Source organism: Rhinopithecus roxellana, chromosome 21 (assembly GCF_007565055.1).
Source record: "Rhinopithecus roxellana isolate Shanxi Qingling chromosome 21, ASM756505v1, whole genome shotgun sequence".
NCBI classification, from domain to species: domain Eukaryota; kingdom Metazoa; phylum Chordata; class Mammalia; order Primates; family Cercopithecidae; genus Rhinopithecus; species Rhinopithecus roxellana.
In genome coordinates this window covers 9,309,081-9,335,757 of record NC_044569.1, presented here as the reverse complement: position 1 = coordinate 9,335,757, position 26,677 = coordinate 9,309,081, and the positions used below count along the sequence as shown (strand labels likewise).

The 26,677-nt window shown below is 44.3% G+C and overlaps 1 long non-coding RNA gene across 1 annotated transcript; it reads left to right on the top strand.

Annotated features, from left to right (window-relative positions):
• The first annotated feature begins 208 nt into the window (after nt 1–208).
• On the top strand, nt 209–19,912 carry LOC115895452. Its single transcript, XR_004055618.1, has 3 exons — nt 209–465; nt 3,489–3,565; nt 19,765–19,912. It is a non-coding gene; the product is annotated as an uncharacterized LOC115895452 (long non-coding RNA).
• The last annotated feature ends 6,765 nt before the right edge of the window (nt 19,913–26,677 follow it).

The window sequence follows — 26,677 nt, the reverse complement described above, 5'->3', positions numbered from 1 at the left end:
GGTCACACAGCTAGTAAGGGGCCGGCCACGGCTGCCTCGCCAAGTCCCTGCCCCTAACATTACTGGGAGTGGAGCCATCACATAAAAACAGCCTCTGGTGTTTGTGTAGCCCTTGTTGGTCTTATAGACTGCTTGTTCATTTTCTCATTTCCTCACGGGACACCCCCTTGAGGCAAGCTGGGGGTATTTTTAGCAATGGTTTGTCAGTTCCACTTCCTCTGGGATAAGCTGCAGCAGGTCAGCAAAGGAAGGAGGAAGCAGAGAGGGACGACGGAGGAGAGAGACCACGCGGAAGGGAAGGCCCTCACTCCTCTCCAGGCCTGTCCCACTCACGCAGAACACTGTCCTGACATTTAGGTGACAGAAGGGTGCCCTGCTTCGAGAAGGAAAACTACCAGGGACCCATGTGCTCTGTAAAATATAGAAGGCACTACACAAGGAAGGAAAGCAGTTCCGCTGAGATTGGTAATAAATAACAGCTGTAAACAGAGTAAAAGAGTTAGGGGTCTTGTCAGAGTGCCCCAAAAAAGTAAAAAGTCCTTATTGGGGTTCAGACTCAGCTGTAGGCTTTAAATTGTTTAGAGATATTTACAATTCTAAGATAGAGAAATCCAGGGCAACGAAGGCTCCTGCAGCTATTTAAATGGTGTCTGTGAATTAGTGATTTACGTTCTTTTTTTTTTTTTTTTTTCTTTTTTGAGACAGGATCTCGCTCTGTGGCCCAGGCCAGAGTGCAGTGGTGCAATCATCAGTCACTGCAGCCTTGACGTCCCACCTCAGCCTCCTGAGTAGCTTGGACTACAGGTATGAGCCACTGTGCCCGGCTAATTTTTATTTTTTGTAGAGACAGGGTCTCCCTATGCTATGTTGTACAGGCTGGTGTCAAACTCCTGGGCTCAAGTGATTCTCCCAACTCAGCCTCCCAAAGTGCTGAGATTACAGGCATGAGCCGTGGCACCTGGCAACTCATGCTGTTTCTAATAGCTATCTACCTAATGTTGAGTACCTACCGTGCGGTGGGCACATCACCTATTGGCTTCTCATTTTCAGATTAGGATGCTGAGGTTCAGCTAGCAAGTTTATGCATCGAAATTCAAAACTAGGATTGTGTTGTTTGAATGGCTTTGTATCATCATGATGGAACTTCCAGAGATGAGTCATATGTTACCCCAGCATCAACGATAAAAGAATAGATTGGACTGGCAAGCATAGAGTTCCCATTTATGTGCCTCAAATTCCATCCCATTTACTGCCTTGGGCATTTTAACAGCCTTTTAAAGAAATATGGCCAGGCACGGTGGCTCATGCCTGTAATCCCAGCACTTTGGGAGGCCGCGGCAGGTGGATCACCTAAGGTCGGGAGTTCAAGACCAGCCTGACCAACATGGAGAAACCCCATCTCTACTAAAAATACAAAAATTAGCCAGGTGTGGTGATACATGCCTGTAATCCCAGCTACTCAGGAGGCTGAGGCAGGAGAATCACTTGAACCGGGGAAGCAGAGGTTGCAGTGAGCAGAGATCACGCCGTTGCACTCCAGCCTGAGCAACAAGAACGAAACTCCGTCTCAAAAAAAAAAAAAAAAAAAGAAAGATATTTAGAAACTGGCTGGACATGGTGGCTCACTGTAATCCCAGCACTTTGGGAGGCCAAGGCGGGTGGATCACCAGAGGTCAGGAGTTCGAGAACAGCCTGGCCAACACTAATAATACAAAAATTAGCCAGATGTGGTGGCGGGCACCTATAGTCCCAGGTACTCAGGAGGTTGAGGCAAGAGAATCACTTAAACCCGGGAGGCGGAAGCTGCAGTGAACTGAGATCCGGCCACTGCACTCCAGCCTGGGCGACAGAGCAGTACTCCGTCTCAAAAAAAAAAAAAAAAAAGGAAAAAGAAATATATAGAAACCTGTTTATACACAAGAAAACCTATTTGAAATACAATGTGGATTTTAGCTTTAGTTTGATTTTTTTAGAACAATGGAACAGAAGCTTTTGAACTTTTTTTACCTTGACCTACAGAAAGAAAAGCCCTTTACATCATACCCTAGTATACACAAATACACACGTGTGCAGCAGAAGTTTCAGAGAGCAACATTTACTCTACCTGTGAGAAGCACTCTGACATTTTATTTTATTTTATTTTATTTTATTTTAGACGGAGTCTCACTCTGTCACCCAGCTGGAGTGCAGTGGTGTAATCTTGGCTCACTGCAATCTCCGCCTCCCAGGTTCAAGTGATCCTCCCACCTCAACTTCCCTAGTAGCTGGATTACAGACATGCACTACCATGCCCAGCTAATTTTTGTATTTTTAGTAGAGACAGGGTTTCACCATGTTGGCCAGATTGGTCTCAAACTGCTGACTTCAAGAGATCCACCCGCCTCAGCCTCCCAAAGTGCTGGGATTACAGGTGTGAGCCACCATGCCCAGTCCCTTCTGACATTTTAGATTCTAGTCTAATCTTTCTCTTTTTTCAAAATTTTTGTTCATAGTCTTCCTTAATTATCTTTAAAAAAAAAAAAGTGGTAAAAACGTAACATGAGCTCGGCCTCTTCAAATCATTTTAAATAGATCTGGCCAGGCACAGTGACTCACACCTGTAATCCTAGCACTTTGGGAGGCCGAGGCGGGCGGACCACCTGAGGTCAAGAGTTTGAGACCAGCCTGGCCAACATGCTGAAACCCTGTCTCTACTGAAAATACAAAAGTTAGCCAGGTGTGGTGGTGCGTGCCTGTAGTCCCAGCTACTCGGGAGGCTGAGACAGGATAATCATTTGAACCCAGGAGGCAGAGTTTGCAGTGAGCCGAGATCAAGCCACTGCACTCCAGCCTGGGTGACAGAGCAGGACTGCGTCTCAAATAAATAAATAAAATAGATCTTTCCTTTTTTTGATGCTGCTCATGACCTGCTATATTGATATCAGGATTCACTAATATGTTGTTTCTTTCTTTTTTTTTTTTTTTGAGACAGAGTCTCACTCTGTCACCCAGGCTGGAGTGCAGTGGTGCTGTCTCGGCTCACTGCAACCTCTGCCTCTTGGGTTCAAGCAATTCTCTGCCTCAGCCTCCCAAGTAGCTGGGATTACAGGCACCCGCCACCATGCCCGGCTAATTTTTTGTATTTTTAGTAGAGACGGGGTTTCACCATCTTGGCCAGGCTGGTCTTGAACTCCTGACTTCGTGATCCACCCGCCTCGGCCTCCCAAAGTTCTGGGATTACAGGCGTGAGCCACCGCGCCCGGCCAATATGTTGTTTCTACAACAATGGAATCTGAAGCCTGGGTCTAGCATTGTTTTTTGCCTGAAATGACACAGTAGAGTAGTTAAAGGTTCAAAAGTAAATAGGAAAGACAGACAGAGAAGGAGAAAAAGAGAAAATTTAACTCTTAATTATTGATGGCTACTCAGTGGGAATATTACCACCCTTATGCATTTTTAATTATTGAAAAGAGATGTCATTTATAAATGCTGCTTATTTTTTCCTACAGGCTGATCGAAGATGATGAAATGCCACATTCGCTTCAGTAAACAGACATTTCAAAGTCCAAAGGAAACAAACTCAAAGGTTAGTTCATTTGTGTCTCAAATAATATTCATCAGCTGGTTTGCTAACTAGGGCAAGTCTCTCTGAAGCAAATGCACGAAGGAACGCGGGTATCATCATCCACTAGGTGGCAGTATAGAACAGGAATAGCCTTAGCCTTAGCCTATTTACTGACACATGGGTGGTGTGAACTGCAAAAGAATTTCGAAATCCAGGACTCCCCAGTAATTCACAAAGATTCTGCCTGAAAGTTTACTTAATGCTCCTGGCATGTTTCTGCCCTTTCTTGGAACATCCCTGAATTTCAGCTTCATTCTTGCTGACAGGCTGGTATTTAAAATCAGTAATATCCCTGGCTACTTCCTTGTGGCAATGTAGATGAACTGTTGCTGTGTAAAGTCAGAGTCATAGTGTTGTCTGTATTTATTAATGATCTACAAGGTAAGCATATGCCGTGAAGGTTTTATCTCTCGCCCCCTACCATCTAACAGCTTAAAAATACTGAGTTCCTGACATCATTCCCATTGCTAACAATTTCCATATTTTTCTTTTCTTTTCTTTTTTTTTTTTTTGAGATAGAGTCTCACTCTGTTGCCCAGGCTGGAATGAAGTGGCACGATCTTGGCTCACTGCAACCTCTACCTCCCGGGCTCAAGCGATTCTCCTTCCTTAGCCTCCCGAGTAGCTGGGACTACAGGCATGTGCCACCATGCCCAGCTAATTTTTGTATTTTTAGTAGAGATGGGATTTCACCATGTTGGCCAGGATGGTCTAAATCTCTTCACCTCGTGATCTGCCTGCTTCAGCCTCCCAAAGTGCTGGGGTTACAGGCGTGAGTCACCCCACCCGGCCTTTTTTGAGACAGAGTTTCACTCTTGTTGCCCCAGCTGGAATGCAATGGCAAGATCTCAGCTCAATGCAGCCTCCGCCTCCCGAGTTCAAGTGATTCTCCTGCCTCAGCCGCCCGAGTAGCTGGGATTACAGGCATGTGCCACCATGCCTGTCTAATTTTTGTATTTTTAGTAGAGACGGGGTTTCTCCATGTTTGCCAGGCTAGTCTTGAACTCCTGACCTCAGGCGATCCACCCGCCTTGGCCTCCCAAACTGCTGGGATTACAGGCATGAGCCACCCCTCCCCCAGCCCAATTTCTATATTTCTTAGTTGCTCTATAAATTGTAAAGTCACTGAACATATTTGATTAACATTTTGGTTCTTGTTGTTCAATTGAAAAGGATGGTCTTCTCAAGTACACATTGGCAAGACATTTTCCCTGCAAGAACTAATAGCTGATAAGTTGGAAATGTATCATAAACAAAAATGTGCGCTTTATGCAATGTGATCATATTCTTTTGACATAAGCACACGTATGAGAGATTAAAATCCTCATAGGTAATGTTTGTTCATAAAATTTCTTTTTTTTTTTTTTTTTTTTTTTTTTTTTTTGAGACGGAGTCTTGCTCTGTCGCCCAGGCTGGAGTGCAGTGGCCGGATCTCAGCTCACTGCAAACTTCGCCTCCTGGGTTTACGCCATTCGCCTGCCTCAGCCTCCCGAGTAGCTGGGACTACAGGCGCCCGCCACCTCGCCCGGCTAGTTTTTTTTTTTTTTTTTTTTTTTTGAGGCGGAGTCTCGCTCTCGCCCGGGCTGGAGTGCAGTGGCCGGATCTCAGCTCACTGCAAACCCCGCCTCCCGGGTTTGCGCCATTCTCCCGCCTCAGACTCCCGAGTAGCTGGGACTACAGGATCCCGCCACCTCGCCCGGCTAGTTTTTGTGTTTTTAGTAGAGACGGGGTTTCACTGTGTTAGCCAGGATGGTCTTGATCTACTGACCTCGTGATCCGCCCGTCTCGGCCTCCCAAAGTGCTGGGATTACAGGCTTGAGCCACCGCGCCCGGCCCGGGCTAGTTTTTTGTATTTCTTTTAGTAGAGACGGGGTTTCACTGTGTTCACCAGGATGGTCTCGATCTCCTGACCTCGTGATCCGCCCGTCTCAGCCTCCCAAAGTGCTGGGATTACAGGCTTGAGCCACCGCGCCCGGCCTAAAATTTCTTTATATTAACTTAGAAGTTTTACTTATTTTAAAATATTTTCTGAAGTAGCTAAAGAGAAGACATTTATGAATGATTTTCTCTTGCAAATTTATGACATTTTTGTATCATCTGAATCTGAATATGTATTACTTTTACAAACAGAAAAATAAAAGTGTTTTGTTATAGAATAATACATAACTGTCAGAGAAAAACATAAATTTTAGTATAGCACAACCTAGAAAGTTATTACTAATAGGTCACATAACTTAAGTGCTAAGTTCATCTTGACCATGAATTGCCGATTTTGGAAATATTTTTGGAGTTAGGTCACTTCTACCTATTCTTGTCTATAATTAAGCCTTCTTCTCAAAGTAGAAAGATCAAGCTGCTCATTATTCTTACTATGAATACAATTAGTAAGATACCTGATAGGAGCACCTTCAGTTGTTAAAAACAGTATATCTAATAGTTTTTGTTATTCTTTACACCACACGGTAACACATCCATGTGGTGGTTCACAGGTTTAGAGCATAAGAAGCGCTCTCACTTACCTCTGCACATTTCACATTCCTAATGGATGTATGAAATGGGCAGGGCATCTATAGGGATACAAACGTCTCCATGTAAGACCATACATCTATGCAGTCACAGAGCCAGGGAAGAACTAAGCATTGATTCAGAGTCAGGCTATTTGCCTTTCATTTCTGTGGGCATGACAAGAATGCTCCATCCATGTCGATGAGGAAGAGGGTGCCTTTTTACCAGGCATTCAATGTCCTAGATGCTTTTTCTTGCTTTTTCTTCATCTGCACGTGGGGAATGAGCTGGAGGGAGTGAAGAGGAGCACAGAAGGACAGAAGTAACCCAGAACAACCTGTGAGCACCCGTAATGCTCTCACTCCCATGTGGAATGGGTTCGGGGAGGATGGCAATACAGGTATTATTCATGCTGAATCTTTTTTTTTTTTTTTTTTTTTTTTGAGACGGAGTCTCGCTCTGTCGCCCAGGCTGGAGTGCAATGGCTGGATCTCAGCTCACTGCAAGCTCCGCCTCCCGGGTTCACGCCATTCTCCTGCCTCAGCCTCCCAAGTAGCTGGGACTACAGGCGCCCACCACCTCGCCTGGGTAGTTTTTTGTATTTTTTTAGTAGAGACGGGGTTTCACCATGTTAGCCAGGATGGTCTCGATCTCCTGACCTCGTGATCCGCCCGTCTCGGCCTCCCAAAGTGCTGGGATTACAGGCTTGAGCCACCGCGCCCGGCCTTTTTTTTTTTTTTGAGACTAGGTTTCACTCTGTTGCCCAGGCTAGAGTGCAGTTGCACAATCATGTTTCCCTGCAGCCTTAACCTCCCAGGCTCAAGCAGTCCTCTCACCTCAGCCTCCCAGGTAGCTGGGATACAGGCATGCACCACCACGCCCAGCTAATTTTTGTGTATTTTTTGTAGAGACAGGGTTTCACCATATTGCCCAGGCTGGTCTCGAACTCCTGGCATCAAGTGATCTGCCCGCCTCAGCCTCCCAAAGTGCTGAGATTATAGGTGTGAGCCACTGCTTCGAGCCCATGCTAAATCCTAACGCCACATTCATTTATCACATTGTCCATTACCTCTCAAATTCTACGGCAACATAGCCATGTGTTCGTTCAATTGTTAAGTATTTGTTGAGCATCTCCTAAGCACCCGGGACTATGTTAGATGCTGAGTCCAAAGTTGAGAGCAGCAGACAGGCTCCCTACCTACGTGGAGTTTGGAGTCTAGCAGGAGAGAGACATTACATTAAAAAGCACAAAGACAAACACATAATTACTAATTATACAGGGAAACGAAAGAAGAGACTTTATGAGAGACACTACCAGGAAAGAGACATAATTAGGATGGAGGAGGGGTGTGGCAGGAAGTTTTTCTCAAGAAGTATCATTTAGGACGGGCGCAGTGGCTCACACCTATAATCTCAGCACTTTGGGAGGCTGAGGCAGGTGAATTGCCTAAGATCAGCAGTTCGAAACCAGCCTGGCCAACATGGTGAAACCCCATCTCTACTAAAAATACAAAAATTAGCCAGGCATAGTGGTGCACTCCTGTAATCCCAGCTACTTGGGAGGCTGAGGCAGGAGAATCTCTTGAACTCGGGAGGTGGAGGTTGCAGTGAGCCAAGATGGTGCCACTGCATTCCAGCCTGGGCAATAGAGTGAGATTTCATCTAATAATAATAATAATAATAAAAGTATTATTTAAGCTGAGACCTAAATGATGAGTAGGGATTTACAAGGAAAGATTTCAGGAATGGTTTCAAGAAGAGGAACTCCCCTATACCAAGGCCCTGAGGTAGGAAAATGCTTAGTTTGTTGGAAGAATTGAAAGAAAGCTCATGTGGGCAGAGCAGATGATGCAAAGGGGTGTGTGGCCAGAGACCAGGCAAGAGAGGCCTTGCTGCCCATCTTAAGTACTCTGTGTTTATCCTAAGATCAGTGGCGAGCCATTGCTGAGTTATAAGTAGAGAAGAGACATAATCAGACCTTTTCAAAGATGGCATTGGTAGTTTCTGTTGGGTTAGAATGGAGTGGGAGTCCGCGTGGGAAATCAGTGCAGAGGCCCCAGGGACAGATGGTGGTGACAGCACTGGGGCGGTGGCTGAGGAGGTGACAGGAAAGGGAAGCATCCACACTTGGTGCTGGATGGGATGAGGGGGATGAGGGAGAGGGACATGCCTCCAAGGTGTGGCTTGATAAAGAGCTCGTGGGTTTGTCACTCGTGAAGGTGCAGAACAGGAGGGGAATAGCTTTGGTGACTGGGGAGGTGGCATCATCAGAAGCTTAGATGTAGACTTATTAGGGGCAAGCCGTCTAGGAGACATTCAAATGGAGATGTCAGGGAGGCACTTGAATTTAAGAGTGTCGTTGAAAAGAGAGCCTTACGTTGGAGCTAATTGCTTTGGGAGATGGTAATAAAATTCATGAAAACTGATGGGACCATCTTGGGAAAAAGAGTATGATGAAAAGAAAGGAAGATCCAGAACCAAGCCCAGAGAAACCTCTACTCTTAAAAATAGATAAAGGGTACTGGCACCATGGCTCATACCTGTAATCCCAGCACTTTGGGAGGCCAAGGTGGGAGGATCGCTTGAGCAACATGGTGAAACTTCATCTCTACTAAAAATATAAAACTTAGCCACGCATGATGGCACACACATGTAGCCCCAGCTACTCGAGAGGCTGATGTGGGAGGATCACCTGAACTAGCGGAGGTCGAGGCTGCAGTGAGCTGTGATCGCGCCACTGCACTTCAGCCTGGGCAGAAAGTGAGACCCTATCTTAAAAAAAAAAAAAAAAAAGGCAAAGGAGAAGGAAGCAGTTAAAGAGCTGGAGCAGGACCTACTGGAGAGGTAGGAGAAGAACCAGGAGAGTGTGGTGTCTAACAAGTCAAGAAAAGAGGAAGTTCCATTAGGAGGAAGTGGCCAGCAGTGCCCAAGGCAGCTGGAAACACAACCCATGAGTAAAGCATGCAAAGCGCTCAACAGCAGTTCAAGGAGGAGAGCACTGCACACGAGAAAGGAAAAGATACCTTTGTAGAAATTTCAACTGTGAGTAGCTGGTTTATTTTCAAGGGCAGCTTTTACCCACATTCTGTAGCAGCCAGATAAGTAGGAACTGTCAGCACCATTTTAATTTTCCTAATATTTATTGATTTATTATTTATTTTGAGACAGAGTCTCGCTCTGTTGTCCAGGTTGGAGTGCAGTGGCGTGATCTTGGCTCACTGCAACCTTTGCCTCCCGGATTCAAGCAATTCCCCTCCCTCGGCCTCCCAGGGAGCTGGGATTACAGGTCTATGCCACCAAGCCTGGCTAATTTTGTATTTTTAGTAAGGACGGGGTTTCTCCATATTGGTCAGGCTGGTCTTGAACTCCTGACTTCAGGTTATCCACCCGCTGTGGCCTCCCAAAATGCTGGGATTACAGGCATGAGCCACTGCGCTCGGCCACCCAGCTGATTTTTTTTTTGTGTTTTCAGTAGAGACAGGGTTTCACCATGTTGGTCACCAACTCCTGACCTCAGGCAATCCACCCGCTTCGGCCTCCCAAAGTGCTGAGATTACAGGCATGAGCCACCACACCCAGCCTATTTTCCTAATATTTAATTAGGAAAATTTTCAGACATAAAAGTTGAATGCATTACACAATAAGCACCCAGGTGTCTATCACCTGGATTCCACAAGCAACGTTTTATTATACCTGCTTCATCACGTTTCTATCCATCTAACCATCCCTCTAACCGTCCATCAATGCATCTTAATTTTTGGATGCATTTCAAAGTAAGTTTTAGACATAAGAAGATTTCACAATGAAACATTTCAGCATCCGTGTAATTAACTAGAGCTCAATATCTGTTTATGGTTCTTTTTCTTTTTCTTTTAGGAGATGTGGTCTCACTGTGTTGCCCAGGTTGGACTTGAACTACTCCCCAAGCAATCCTCCTGTCTCAGGCTCAGTAGCCAGAACTACAGGCACTGCCACTGCCCCCAGCTGATGGTTCTTTTTCCTTTAGGGTAAAATTTAAAAAGAGCAAACTGCGCAAATCTTAATTGTGCCATTTGATTTTCTTTCTCTCTCTCTCTCTCTCTCTCTCTCTCTCTCTCTCTCTCTCTCTCTTCTTTCTTTCTTTCTTGTCTCTCTCTGTCACCAGACTGGAGTACAGTGGCGCGATCTCAGTTCACTGCAACCTCTGCCTCCCGGGTTCAAGCAATTCTTCTGCCTCAGCCTCCTGAGTAGCCAGGACTACAGGTGTGAGCCACCACGCCCGGCTAATTTTTGTATTTTTAGTAGAGACGGGGTTTCGCCATATTGGCCAGGATGGTCTCGATCTGTTGACTTTGTGATCTGCCCGCCTCGGCCTCCCCAGGTGCTGGAATTACAGGTGTGATCCACCATGCCCAGCCCTTTCTTTCTTTCTACAGACAGTCTCACCCTGTCACCCAGGCACAGTAGTGCCTCATGGTTCACTGCAGCCTCGACCTCCTAGGCTCAAGTGATCCTCCCATCTCAGCATCCCAAGTAGCTGGGACTACCGGCACACGCCACCACGCCCAGCTGATTTTTTTATTTTTTTGTAGAAACAGATTATCCCTATGTTGCCCAAGCTGGTCTCAAACTCCTGGGCTGAAGTGATCCTCCCACCTCTGCCTACTAAAGCTGGGATTTCAGGTGTGAGCCACTGCACCCTGCCTGATACTTTTTGACAAATGCATATCTTGCACGTGTCCAATTAAGTTATAGATTATTACATCGCCCCAGAGTCTGTCACTGCTGCTTTATCTTTCAGAAAGTGCAGAGAATGGAAGGAAAGAGCTCTGGTCCTGGGCTCATGGTAAGAACACAGCCAGTGTTCATTCCCTGCTCCCTTCTGCAAGGGGATTCTACCACCACGCACACAGATTCACCCACATTTTCACCAAGATAGAAATAGACATTGAACTCCTCCTAAAAGTGCTTTTGTAAACGTTTCACAATAAACCCTTTGTAGAGGACAATGGTATCCAGTGAACCAAGCCCAGCCTGGGAAATCATAATTCCTCACTCCGAATCCTGCTCTGGGCGTGCTGAGCAAGCTTCTGTTGCAGTTCTCTTACTTGTAAAACAGGAACAATAACCATCTACATCAGAGAAGTCTAACAACGACACTGGCATTTTCATATATTAACGAAAATAGCCCCAGAGAAAAAGGTGAAAAGATTTCAATACCAGGTTAGGAACATCTTTACCAACCTGCCACATTGTCACAGTTTACCCCCTTTGGTGCCCTCGCCTGGCCACACTACTGAGGAGAGGCCTGCTGGGCACCAGTTTGAATCAGGGACGTTCTGTGCGGAGTGCTGGGTCTGCTCAGATTTGGAATCAGGACTGTGATTGCTTGTGATGTCTTCCCAGGTCCAGTATCGATCGCTAACAACCCCTGAAAGAGGATGTGGGCTTTGTTTATTTGTTCATTTTCTTGCTTTTGTTTGTTTTGTTTTCCTTGGTTTTGTTAACTCAGGGCTTTAAGAAGATAGTATTAGAAACTTATCGGTTGGAATGAAGAGAGGGTTTCCAAATTACTTGCCCTAAATCTGGATTTAAGGAAATCAGAGACATAAATTGAGATCAGAGTACCTTTCTTTTTTTTGCGGGGGATGAAGTCTGGTTCTGTCCCCCAGCCTGGAGTGCGATGGTGTGACCTCGGCTCACTGCAACCTCCGTCTCCTGGGTTCAAGGTATTCTCCAGCCTCAGCCTCCCGAGTAGCTGGCATAACAGGCGCCTGACACCACGCCCCGCTAATTTTTGTATTTTTAGTAGAGATGAGTTTTCACCATGTTGACTAGGCTGGTCTCGAACTCCTAACCTCAGGTGATCCACCTGCCTTGGCCTCCCAAAGTGCTGGGATTATAGGCATGAGCCACTGTGCCCGGCCAGTAAGAGTACCTTTTAAGTTTTAATTAAAATGTGCTTAAGCCTTCTTCGCAAGCTCTGTAAGAAGTCTAATGATTTCCCTGGGTTTATGTTAATTCCTGAGGTTTTGCAGACACGTGTTCACTTCCAGTTCCACAATCCTGTCCTTGCTGAATGCACGCCTGTCTTGGTGTCTACTTCTGTTGTTGTCATCTTTTTCTGCTCTGGGACAATCTTGTCCTGGAACGCAACCTCTTTTCTTTGATTTCTTCCAAACCACTTTCCCAAGGCAAAGCCTTGTATAATCCCATCTCTATATCTTTAATTTCTCTCCCCTCGCCTCTCTTTTTTTTAATTTAATTTTTTAATTTTTATTTTTTTTTTGAGACCAGTTTCCGAATTTTGCTTTTTCACCCAGGCTGAAGTGCAGTGGTGCGAGCTAGTCTCATGCAACCTCCGCTTCCTGGGTTCAAGCGATTCTCCTGCCTCAGTCTCCCAAGCAGCTGGGATTACAGGCACGTGCCACCACACCCAGCTCATTTTTAAAATATTTTTAGTAGAGACAGGGTTTCACCATGTTGGCCAGGCTGGTTTCAAACTCCTGACCTCAAGTGATCTGCCTGCCTTGATCTCCCAAAGTGCTGGGATAACAGGCATGAGCCACCGCACCCGGCTCGCTTTCTTCTCTTCACTGTTCTACTCCTAGTCACAAATTATTGCTGATGTTTAGATGTGGAGTGGTTTAACTATAACTTTACTACCTTATATTCTTTCATCCAATGGCCCCAGGGTCTTACTTTCCACCCACAAGTGGCTAATCAAGGCATTTTTCCAGACAAAGATAGTTCTCTAAGAGGAACTTTGGTATAAATTCTTTAAAATATATATATAGGCCGGGCGTGGTGGCTCACGCCTGTAATCCCAGCACTTTGGGAGGCCTAGGTGGGCGGATCACAAGGTCAGGAGATCGAGACCATCCTGGCTAACACGGTGAAACCCCGTCTCCACTAAAAAATACAAAAAAAATTAGCCGGGCGTGGTGGTGCGTGCCTGTATTCCCAGCTACTCGGAGGCTGAGGCAGGAGAATGGTGTGAACCCAGGAGGCGGAGCTTGCAGTGAGCCGAGATGGTGCCACTGCGCTCCAGCCTAGGCGACAAAGTGAGACTGCGTCTCAAAAATAAATAAATAAATAAAATAAAATATATATATATACATGTATGCACATATACACATATATACACACAAACACATATATACATATATAATATATATACATATACATACATCATATATCATGCATCACAGATATGTATGTAATATATAAAGTATACAGATAATTACATGAATACATATTTATTTATTTATTTTATTCATTTATTTTTGAGACAGGGTCTCAACTCTCACCCAGGCTGGAGTGCAGTGATGCAATCTTGGCTCACTGCAACCACCACCTCCTGGGTTCAAGCAATCCTCCCGCCTCAGCCTTCCGAGTAGCTGGGACCACAGGCACGTGTCACTACGACTGGCTAATTTGTATTTTTGGTAGAGACATGTTGCCCACGCTGGTACATAAATAAATATGTATTTAAATCTATGATACATATTATATGTATACACACACACATATATATACTCCACTGCATAGATTCAGTCATCTACACATCTAAACCACCTTCACTGTGGAATTAGTGAACTCTTTAGCTCCTGCCTTAGTCTGTTTCTTATTCTCATCTTTATTTCTCATTAAACTGATTATAATATATAAATATATTTGTTATATTGATCTCATCTTTATTTCTTATTCTCACTCATCATTTTATTTCTGCATTGCCACACACCTTCCTTTCTGATTAAAATTAATCCCATCCAGTTTGCACTGTTGAGTTTACAAAATGGGAGACTGGAAATACCTGTTCAGTCACTCATTGATTCAATCATACATTCATTCAACATACAGTAATTGGGCACCTACAATAGAATACCATATTGGGTCCTATAGAAGAGATGGATAAAAGGGAGGGGGTCCATGCCTTCGGAAACTTAAAATCCAGCTGGATGTGCAGCACTCAACACACACGAAACAAAGCATCCTCAAATGCACAATTCTCATCAGAGGAACAGCAAATTAGAGCAGAAAGCTAAAGCTTTGCCGTGCACACCAGTGCTGCTATATCAGCAGAATGAGCAGGAGGGGGAAAAAAGCCACTGTGGTTAAAAGAAACTGCTGGCCTATGGATTTTTTTAAATTACAATTTGCATGCTCTTCTAACAGTGTTAGTTCTGCTTAGGTGGCAGAGTAGCTTTCCTGAAAGTATGAGCTCAGCCTTGTCTTATGCCTGTTTAAAGAAAGAGGTCAGGTAAAGTGATTGTAGGAACAGCACCAAGCTGGTTGAAAACCACAGTATCTCTCAGATGGCACCAAAAAAAACTCACACGATGGAAAATGTTTGCTAAAAACCTCTTGAAGTTGTTTCAGAAACACATATGAGCAGCATTTGCTCTTCTCCTTGGGCGTGTTCTCGAGGAAAACAGCTTTCCAGACTTAACATGTTAAGGCAGTAGAACAGTCTAGTAGCCTGAGTTAATTTTGGATTGAGAAGCAAGTGGGCCTTGGGTATTCAGGTAGCAAGTGGTTAAGGAGAATTTGGAGCTGGTCAGTGCCTGGCTAAATTGCATGTGCCTTGAAAAGGAGTCCTTCCGATCCACCTGTGTCTACACAAATTCATGAGTGACTGGTGCTATGAATTCAGTCCCACTAACGCACCAGCAGTGCTTTTCGGTAGTTGTTTCCTTTTCTTGACAATTGGTTTTAGGTTGTGTCAAAAGGGGAAGACACAGAACTGACACAAGGCAAAATTATAAGACATGTGTCTTATTATTTAGCTTCTCTATATCGCTATATTTGAGGTGAAGGACTTAATCCTTATATAGCTCTTCCAAATCTCTCCTTACAGTACCAAAATTTATAACTGAACTCTATACTGAATAATCATTTAAAACATTTTAAACTACCTTAGAAATGAAATGAGTGATGACTGAATATATTTGCAAAAACCCATACTGTATATATTGTAGGATGTCTACATAAAAACTAAATAACCCCATCAGTGTTCATTTGACATCTAAGTAGACCCAGGGGCAGAAAATAAAAGGACTCTCATCTTAAAGGTTGATAAATATAGTCTATGTGTGGTATTGATACTTAAATTCACAAATCAAATATATTTTAATGTACACATGGAAGAATTTAACTATGAAGTTCATGAAGAATGGCAACTATTAACATCCTGAAAGATGGTATTCATGTGCAGGAGAAAGATAATTGTCTGTTTCTCAGTGATGACAACGTACAATAAATGACTTCCTTCCATAGAACCTCCAAATTAGAGTCATTCAGGTATTTCCTGTTTCACATTCTAGCAAAGTGAGTTATATCATGCTTTTCTAAGAATTGGTTGTTTTTCGTTGCATACTTCTATGACAAAATTAAAAATAATTTATTTGTAAGATGATGTACTAATGGTCTTAATTTGAAAACATTTAGTGAGATGTACCTGGCATACTAGATGTGATACTAAAAGACTTGGGCCAGGCGCAGTGGCTCACGCCTGTAATCCCAGCACTTTGGGAGGCCAAGGCTGGCGGATCACCTGAGGTAGGGAGTTCAAGACCAGCCTGACAACATGCAGAAACCCCGTCTCTAGTAAAAATACAAAAATTAGTCGGGCATGGTGGTGCATGCCTGTAATCCCAGCTACTAAGGAAGCTGAAGCAGGAGAATTGCTTGAACCTGGGAGGCGGAGGTTGCGGTGAGCCAAAATCATGCCATTGCACTCCAGCCTGGGCAACAAGAGCGAGACTCTGTCTCCAAAAAAAAAAAACTTGTGGCCAGGAGAGGTGGCTCATGCCTGTAATCCCAGGTGTCTCTGGCTCTGGCTTTGTCGCCCAGGCTGGAGTGCAGTGGCACGATCTCAGCTTACCACAACCTCCGCTTCCCAGGTTCAAGTGATTCTCCTGCCTCAGCCTCCAGAGTAGCTGGGATTACAGGCACGTGCCACCACGCCCGGCTAATTTTTTTGTATTTTTAGTTAGAGACAGGGTTTCACCGTGTTAGCCAGGATGGCCTCGATCTCCTGACCTCGTGATCGGCCCGCCTCGGCTTCCCAAAGTGGGATTACAGGCGTGAGCCACCATGCCTGGCCTCTGGTGACTTTTAATATATTTCTCTCTCTCTCTCTCTATATATATATATGTGTGTGTGTGTGTGTGTGTGTGTGTGTGTGTGTGTGTGTGTATACTTTTTTTTTTTTTTTCTGAGACAGAGTCTTGCTCTGTTGCCCAGGCTGAAGTGCAGTGGTGTGATCTCAGCTCACTACAACCTCCACCTCCTGGGTTTAAGTGATTCTCCTACCTCAGCCTCCTGAATAGCTGGAACTATAGGCATGCACAACCACGCCCTGTTAATTTTTGCATTTTTAGTAGAGACAGGGTTTTGCAGTGTTGGCCAGGTTGGTCTCAGACTCCTGAGCTCAAGCAATCCATCTGCCTCATCCTCCCAAAGTGCTGGGGTTACAGGTTTGTGCCACTACGCCCAGCCAATTATTATTTGAATTTTAACAATGATCGTTATTTATTTCATCAGGAAGACCCATTAAAGATATTTCCATTGTAAAAATAACTGCATTTAAAAAATGGGCTTCCTGTACTTAAATAAATAATATTAGATCCATGATGGACACTATTCACTGTTAAGTTACAGATAGAACAGTAGAAAATATATGAAATGAACACTTTATATTATTATAAGATTATCTTCATGACCTCGAATGAAGCAAAATGTCTTCTTTTAAGGCAGGGTGTCACTCTGTCACCGAGGCTAGATTGCAGAGGCACAGTCACAGCTTACTGCAGCCTCTACCTCACGGGTCCATGCAATCCTTCCCCCCTTACTTTCTGGGGTAGCTGGGACTAGAGGTGTGGTGAGCCACCAGGCCTGGGTATTGTATTATTATTATTATTTTCTGTAGAAACAGGGTCTCCCTATGTTGCCCAGGGTGGTCTCGAATTCCTGGACTCAAGCGATCTCCCCACCTCTGCCTCCCAAAGTGCTGGGATTACAGATGTGAGCCACCACACCCAGGCAACTTCAACTTCTATTTTAGATTTAGATGTGCAGGATCGGCCGGGCGCGGTGGCTCAAGCCTGTAATCCCAGCACTTTGGGAGGCCGAGACGGGCGGATCATGAGGTCAGGAGATCGAGACCATCCTGACTAACATGGTGAAACCCCGTCTCTACTAAAAAATACAAAAAACTAGCCGGGCGAGGTGGTGGGCGCCTGTAGTCCTAGCTACTCCGGAGGCTGAGGCAGGAGAATGTGTAAACCCGGGAAGCGGAGCTTGCAGTGAGCTGAGATCCGGCCACTGCACTCTAGCCTGGGTGACAGAGCCAGACTCCGTCTCAAAAAAAAAAAAAAAAAAGAAAAAAGATGTGCAGGTTCATTACATGGGTGTGTTGCATGATGGTATTGCATGACCTGGGTAGTGAGCATAGTACCAAACAGGTAGTTTTCCAGCCCTTGACCCTCTTCCCTCTCTCCCCTCTCAAGTAGTCCTCAGTGTCTATTGTTCCTTCCCATCTTTATGTTCACGTGTACCCAATGTTTAGCTCCTATTTGTGAGAACATGTGATATCTGGTTTTCTGTTCCTGCATGAATTCACTTAGGATAATGACCAGCTGTATCCATGTTGCTTCAAATAACAAGATTTCATTCTTTTTTACGGCTGCATGGTATTCCATGGTATATATGTACCATATTTTCTTTAACCAATACACTGTTGATAGGTACCTCGGTTGATTCCATGTCTTTGTTATTGTGACTAAACAAATTTTATTAACACAGAAAAGACATGAATCATGAAGGAAAAGTTCTTTTCTGAGACAGGGTCTTACAGTGTGTCAGCTCACTGCAACCTCTGCCACCTGGGCTCAAGTGATCCTCTTGCCTCAGCCTCCCAAGCAGATGGAACTGCAGACATGCACCACCATGCCTGGTTTTTTTGTTGTTGTTGTTGTTGTATATTTGGTAGAGACAGGATTTTACCATGGTGCTCGGAGTGGTCTCAAACTCCTGAGCTGAAGTGATCTGCCCGCCTTGGCCTCCCAAAGTGCTGGGATTACAGGCCTGATTCACCATGCCTGGACCATAAAGGGAAAGATTTATAAATTTGCTTGTATTTTATAGATGACACTAAAATTAAAAGCTTCATTTAAAATCGAAGTTACAAAACAAGCCACAGAACCAAGGAAAGGTATAACACGTATAACAAAGTATTAGTTACAAGGAAAAAATTAATAAGCAAAAAAAAATTTTTTTTAATGAGAAAAAATATGAACAGGAAGCAGAAAAGGAAAACAAAATCACTAAAATCACAAAAGTGTGCTCAGCCTCACTATAATCAGAGAAAAAAATTAAAATGAGATACCATGGTATATACATCTGATTATCTACAATATTTATCCAGACATATGAGATGTTGAAAAGGATGTAGAAAATAGGAACTTACTATATTCTAGTAGTGGGAGTGAAAGCTAGTACAGCCATTTTGATATTGAATTACTGATATCTAACAAAAATGTATGTTCTGACCCAGAAAATCTTTTTCTATAGAAACTTGCAAATATTTGCACAGAAGGCATCTACAGAAAGTTGGAAACAATCTAGAAGTCTATCAATAGGGAAATGAAAAATAAAGTGAATATTCCCAAGAACATTAAAACAGCAGTTGATGCTGGATGTGGTGGTGTGCACCTGTAGCCCCAGCTATTCGGGAGGCTAAGGTGGGAGGATCCCTTGAACCCAGGAGTTCAAGGCAGCAGTGAGCTATGATTGTGCCACTGTACTCCAGCCTGGGCAACAGAGCAAGAAAAAGCAAACAAAAAATCCCCAGCAGTTTAAAACATGAACCAGGGCTCTAGGTACTGATGTTATTAACATAGATTACCAAAAAATCATTGAGAAGAAAAAAGAAGCAGGTTGCAAAAATATTTCTATAGTGTGATAAAATTGTTTTAATTGTAAAGACACCATATATATTGATAATGGATACATAGAAAATAATAAAGAGAATCATGTACTAAAGGAAACTATTAGTTATTGTCTCTGGGGAGAGAAGAGGAAGAAAGTAATTTAAAAAGGTAGGAAAATGGACCTGATCTGAATATTATGTCACTTTTATTTAAAAAAATAAAAGCAGCCAGGGATGGTTACTAATGCCTATAATCCCAGCACTTTGGGAGGCTGAGGCAGGTGGATCACCTCAGGTCAGGAATTTGAGACCAGCGTGGCCAAGATGATGAAACCCCATCTCTACTAAAAATACAAAAAGCAGCTGGGAGTGGCGGTGCGTGCCTGCAATCCCAGCTACTAGGGAAGCCGAGGCAGGAGGATCGCTTGAACCTGTGAGGTAGAGGTTGCAGTGAGCTGAGATTGCGCCACTGCATTCCAGCCTGGGCAACAGAGTGAGACTCTGTCTCAAAAATAAATAAATAAATAAACAAATGAAAATATATTGCAAAAAGTAACAGTGGTGTGTTTAGACTCTTGCTGCTCTTAGCCATAGATCCCGACAAGCCTCCTCTCTGCCCTCTGACCACCGAGCTGCAGAGCTCCGGGGCTGCAGGAGGAGGACCTGGAGGGCCTGTGGGTGCAACTGTACCCTAGTAAGCATGGGGATGGAGCAGGGCTCTAACTTCAATTTCCATTTACAGTCATGACATGCAAAAAACACTACTTGATGCCCAGCATGAACCTCACTCACGGACACCCTGAAAATAGTCACTGATTGCACCAGAGCAATAAAACAGCTTTCAGCCTGAGGAAGATCACATTGAGATGAGTTGAAAGCATTTTGAAGAAAAACTCAGATTGGACACAGGATTAGTCAGGTTGGTCTGAAATCTTCCCCTTGTCTTAGTCTGTTTGTGCTGCTGTAACAAAATACCACAGACTGGGTAATTCATAAAGAGCAGAAATTTACTCTCATAGTCCTGGAGGCTGGGAAGTTTGAGATCAAGGTGCCAGCATATTCAGTGTCTGCTGAAGGTCCAGTCTCCACTTCCAAGATGGCGCCTTGTTGCTGCATCCTCCGGAGCAGACAAACACTGTGTCCTCACATAATGGAATGGACAGGAGGCAAAAGGGCCTAAGCTAGTTCCTTCCAGCCCTTTTAAGGCATGAATCTATTCTTGATGGGGAAGCCCTCATGACTTAATCACATCTCACATCCAAAAACCCCTGAGTCTTAATACAACCACAATCAGAATTATGTTTCAAGATGAATTTTGGAGGGGACACATTCAAGCCACAGCCATTCCCAAAAGGTAACTTCTTTAAACAAACATAAAAAGCACACAGCATCTCTCAGCATGAACAACACACGTGTTATGATGAAAGGGGGTTCTTTTCTTTTCTTCTTCCTTTCTCCCTTTCTCTTTCTTTCGTTCGTTCGTTCGTTCGTTCGTTCGTTCGTTCTTTCTTTCTTTCTTTTGTTCGTTCGTTCAGACAGGGCCTCCCTCTGTCATCTAGGCTAGAGTGCAGTGGCATGATCATGGCTCCCAGGCTTAAGCAATCCTCCCACCCCAGCCTCCCAAGTAGCTTGGACCACAGGCATGCATCACTGTGGCTGGCTACTTTTTTTTTTTTTTTGTAGAGACAGGATCTCACTATGTTGCCCAGGCTGGTCTTGAACTCCTGGGCTCAAGTGATCCTCCCACCTCAGCCTCCCAAAGTGCTGGGATTACAGACACTGCGCCTGGCCAAAAGGGAGTATTTTCTTAAAAAAAATTTTGAAGGTTTTTCTTCCGTCTCTGCTTCTGTCTCACCTGCTGGCCCTTGGATTGGGGATCTACGTCAGAAAGCATCTGACAACGTCAATTAGTACCTTTAGATGAAGAATTGAAATCTGGGCCGGGCGCGGTGGCTCAAGCCTGTAATCCCAGCACTTTGGGAGGCCGAGACGGGCGGATCACGAGGTCAGGAGATCGAGACCATCCTGGCTAACATGGTGAAACCCCGTCTCTACTAAAAATACAAAAAACTAGCCGGGCGACCTGGCGGGCGCCTGTAGTCCCAGCTACTCGGGAGGCTGAGGCAGGAGAATGGCGTGAACCCGGGAGGCGGAGCTTGCAGTGAGCTGAGATCCGGCCACTGCACTCCAGCCTGGGCGACAGAGCGAGACTCCGTCTCAAAAAAAAAAAAAAAAAAAAAAAAAAAAAAAAAAAAAAAAAAAAAAAAGAATTGAAATCTGACTTGGTTCACACAGTGGAGGCTATCTACTGAAAACTGCACCTAACTCTGCTTTTTATAAATTTTTAAGCAGAAACTAGGAAACCAAGGTACAACTCCACAGTCGAATTTATGAATTTATGCACTAAAATGCGTTTGCTGATTTGTGTGCTCTTAGAATCAGCTTCCTTTTACGCAAGGCTGTGTCTGTCAAGAGACTGGAAAGAGAAAAAATAAGTCTTTGCTAAATTCTTCAGAGATTGCGATATTTGCATATAGTTTAAAACCAAACCTTATCAGAGGTTTTTTGATTAAACTAGAAAAAAAAAAGTTGTTTACTTAAAAATAAACACTTGCACTTTCCCAGTGTTACTAGGCCCCTTGCAGGCTTGGTTTGGGTGGCTAGAGCTGGAGACAGTTGCAGCAGTAAAAGTGACCCATATTTTTTGGCATTTGCCATTCAAGAGCTGGGAGGGTTTAGGAGGTTGAAAAGCCACAACAAGACTATAGCCACTTCCTTGGGACTTCACTAGACCTTGCCTCACAGAAATGGGGCTTGTGGAATGACCTAAGTCTTCCTCCAGCTCGATTTCAAAGGAAATCAAGTTCTGTGTTGATTTATAGTTGTTAGCCACTATTTGATTTGTCAGTATTCTAAAAGTTGTTGGGAAGTCTACATCATTAAAAAATATTATCTGTTAGCCCAAAGATATGGAAAGTAGTTTTGTTTTGTTTTTTTGGGTTTTTTTGTTTGTTTTTTGAGAAACATACAGCTTGAGAATTTTCTCCCCTAGATTTCTCGGTCAGTTTAAGGACATTTGATGCAAGTGTTGTTATTTAAATAGCCACATTTCCCAGAAAGCTCCTGTGTTTTTTGTAACCTCCTCTCTTTTCTAACAGGCCTCATACAAAGTTAGCCTCATATGTGTGAGTCCTGGAAATAGAACATTCAGCAGATTCTATGTAGTATTTACTACCTGGAGCACCAACAGATATGTATTCCTGGTGCTATCTGGCAGACCCCTGGAGCCAGGGCTGAAAACACTGACATACTGCTGGCCAGCATCTGTCTTAACTTGCTAGCACCTGAACCTTACCAGTGTGAATGTTACTCTGGCCCAGGAGGGCATTATTGCCCCAGGTGCATGGGTCTTGGCATGTTTAGTGCCTCAGCACTGAAATCTGGCTTTGGATCCTTCCTACTCCACGGCTTCTCCAACCTTTCTCTTCCCATTGTTGGGCTACCTTACCCTTGACCTCTTCCAGTCTCTACGACCCATCAAACCTTAGGCAGGAATTGTTTGAACCTCTCTTCTCATCAACATGGATGTAATGCCAGTTCCCCAGGAGCGAAAACACAATCTGACACCTTGAAGACCTCCCCTTCCCACCCCCTGAACCCCACCTCTCTGGAACACATGCATGCACACACACTCACATACACTCCTCGGCTCTTGCGATGGGCCAGCCTGCTTAACGTCCCTGGTGATAATGTCTGAGTCACACAGCTTCCTCTGCCTTCTGCCTGAAGAGCATCACTTTCAGCAAAAGTGGTCGGTTGGTATGAGGAAGTAACGTAAGAAAGGATATGATAGGGTTCTTTGATCAATCATGTTTCTGAGAACATCATTATCTTCTATCTGTATTCAAAGCAAGTTCCGATTCCAGTGGAAAGCATGGCCTCTCAGAGTCGTCCTTGTTTACTCAGATACAGAAGTGATCCACTGTCCTCATATTCTCTCTTCATATTTACATCATTAAAATTCTACCACAACCCTATGAGGGAGGAACCACTGTCCGTATTCTCCTGATAAGGACACTGAGCTCTGAAAGACTAATCAAAATGTCCCAAGTCACCCTTCTGGAAAGTTAGGAAGCTGGATTCAAACCAAGGATTCTCAGATTCCAAAGCCAATGCTGCTGTCTCATCAGTCTTTATGCCTGGTCTTGGATTCAGCTTTCTTGCGTTTCTTTTGCCTGAGGCCATGTGTTGTTTCATGTTCAGCACCAAAGTCTCCCTAAGCACTGGGGCTCCGCTCTGTCCCAGCAGCTCATCCTTAGAGGATGGAAAGCCCCCTCCGACCCTGACTGAAGTCAGAGTCCGGCTCCCTGCTGATGACGTTTCTTATCACTGCCTGGCTGCCTGGACATCCAGATCCAACCAGGATTTGCCAACCTGGTGCTCTCCTGTCTGATACATTACCAGACTCCTGCAGGCCAGATCCCTAGCTGCTCCCATAAGCTACCAGCTCCTGTTACACACCCTTTGGCTCCAGCTGTCACCCCACCCCAGTGAGCAAGTCAACTTATAAGTCCGGCTCCTCCCAGCCTTCTCCACTGGATCCCACTTCACAAAGCTAAGTCTAGCTCTTTCCTGAGGTGCTTGACTAAATCAATGACTAACACTTAAGCCTCCCGTCTTTCTTTTTTTGTTTTTTTGTTTTTGTTTTTGTTTTGTTTTGAGACAGGGTCTTGCTCTGTCACCCAGGCTGGAGTGCAGTGGCTCAAACATGGCCTATTGCGGCCTTGACCTCCCAGGCTCAAGCTGTCCTCCCAGTCTGAGCCCCCCAAGTAGCTAGGTTGCAGGTGCATGCCACCACACCCAGCTAATTTTTGTAGAGATGAGGTCATCATGTTGTCCAGGCTGGTCTCAAACTCCTAAACTCAAGCAATCCTCCAGGCCTCAGCCTCCCAAAGGGTTGGGATTACAGGCGTGAGCCACTGTGCCCAGCCAAGCCTCTTATCTTTGTCTCTGTTCATTTGCATCATAAGTTGGATTTCCTCAGAATCCAACTTTGAGACAAGGATTTGAGTCCGAGTAGTTTATTTTAGGGATGACCCAAGGAAGTATTACTGAATGAGTTACCCATGTGAGTCTATGGGGTTCAGTCCCACTGGAGAACTATGAATGACAGCATAGAGCACATCTCAGAGTCCTGCCACATAAAAAAGGCAAGAAAGCTTGGGGTTTTTCCCTCCCATTGCCACGGTCATTGGTTGAGGGCTACACCCGCACTTCAGGCTGAAGCCCTCAAGTGGAAAGTTGTGGGTGCTTGCAGTAGGTTGCCCTGTGATATATGGTGATGGTGATGGTGAGTATCTAGGGCTTACAGGCATAGCACAGGCAGCTGTGCTATGAATTTTATTGTTTATAACAAAGTTACAATAAATAAAATCAGTAAAAACAGCACTCAAAGCTGCTGCACTGGACATTCTGGAAAGCTTCTGTAGTATCACAAAATTAGTACCTGTAGAATTCTTCCGTATCTTATGTTTAGCTCATGAATTGTGCATCAGAGCCCTATATAACACTGCTCAAGCAAGCCCCCCACCAAAACCTACGTCCAGATGCATCCAGAATTCTCATAGGCCTTTCGTGTGCTTTTTCTCTTTTACTAACTCTGAGAATATAGTTCATCATTTAATATTTAGTGAGCCTTCCCTCCACATGAAAGGGCATGAACTAGGCGCTATGAAAGAGCACTAAGTATAAAATCTTTCTTTCTCTTTCTTTCTTTCTTTCTTTCTTTCTTTCTTTCTTTCTTTCTTTCTTTCTTTCTTTCTTTCTTTCTTTCTTTCTCTTTCTTTCTTTCTTTCTTTTCTTCCTTTCTTCCTTTCTTCCTTTCTTTTTCCTTTCCTTCCTTTCTTTCCTTCTTTCTCTCTCTCTCTCTCTCTCTTTCTTTTTTCAAAACAGGGTCTCACTCAGGCTGGAGTACAGTGGCATGATCTTGGCTCACTGCAGCCTTGACATCCCTGGGCTCACACGATCCTCCTGCCTCAGCCTCTGAGTAGCTGGGACTACAAGTGTGTCACCACGCCCGGCTAATTTTTGTATTTTTTTTGTAGAGACAAGGTCTCGCTATGTTGCCCAGGCTGGTCTTGAACTCCTGGGCTCAAGCAGTCCTACTGCCTTGGCCTCCTCAAAGTGTTGGGATTACAAGCGTGAGCCACCATGCCTGGTCCTTTTCCTACTTTCAAGGAACATGTAGTCTTGTTGGACATTAAACTATTTATCATCATTCTTTTGAGGTGGAATACAGGATAAAAGCTGCAGAGATAGAGTTGGTCAAGTCTTTCCAGCTGGAAAATCTATAAGAACAGAAATCAAGATGGCTTGACATGAGAATTAAAATGCTAAATGCACAGAATTAGCAACCTCTGTGGAATCACTGAAGATGGCACTACCTTTAACATTGAGCTGTAGTTAGCGTCCTACCTTACTCCAGCTCTACTGTCAACTCCTCAAGAACAGAATTTTTTTAAATTAATTACCTATTGTTGCATACCAAGTTATCCTAAAACTTAACATCTTAAAACAAGATACATGTACTATCTTAGTTTCTGTGAGTCAGGAATCTGGACACAGCTTAACTGGGTCCTTTTCTCAGCATTTTGCAAGGCTGTAATCAAGATGTTGGCCGAACATTTGGTCTCATCAGAAGGCCAGACTGGGGAAGAATCTGCTTCCAAGTTCACATGGTAGTTGGCAGGATTCAGTTCTTCATGGACTGGTGAATTAAAGGGCTCAGTTCCTAGCCAGGTGTGCTTCTCCAATAGGAAGTCTGCTCCACCAAAGTGTACAAGCCAAGAAAGCAATAGAGAAAGAAGTCACAATCTTTTCTGACCTAATAAGGAAGTGACATCCCATCCCCTTTGCTATATCTTATAGGTTAGAAGCAAGTCACTAGGTCTAGCCAACACTCAAGAGGAGGGGGTTTCTTACATAAGACCATGAGCACAGGGAATCATTGGTGGCCGTCTTATAAGTCTGCCTATCATGTGTTCTTACCACCTGGCTCGATAATATTTGTTATTTTGAACGCTTATTATTCCCAAGACAACAAAACAAGTTGAAAGATTGCTCTACAGCAACACAAATATCAGATTTCAGAGGGGGCAGACCATGAATAGGAGAGTTTGGGGTTATAAATTTCTTTTCTTTTCTTTTTTTTTTTGAGACAGAGTCTCGCTTTGTCACCCAGGCTGGAGTGCAGTGGCATGATCTCAGCTCACTGTAAGCTCCACCTCCCGGGTTCATGTCATTCTCCTGCCTCAGCCTCCCGAGTAGCTGGGACTATAGGAGCCCACCACCATGCCCAGCTAATTTTTTTTTTTTTTAATTTTTAGTGGAGACGGGGTTTCACCATGTTAGCCAGGATGGTCTTGATCTCCTGACCTTGTAATCCACCCTGCCTCAGCCTCCCAAAGTGTTGGGATTACAGGCGTGAGCCACTGCGCCTGGCTTTGGGGTTATAAATTTCATACTCTTTAGCAGACAAGTCCACTATGAACCCAGTCATGTACTAATAACTAGACTGTGAGCTCCGTGAGGGCAAGACTATATCCAATATCTTGACATCTTCAACACTTAGTGTACCCTTCCCTGACACATGAAAG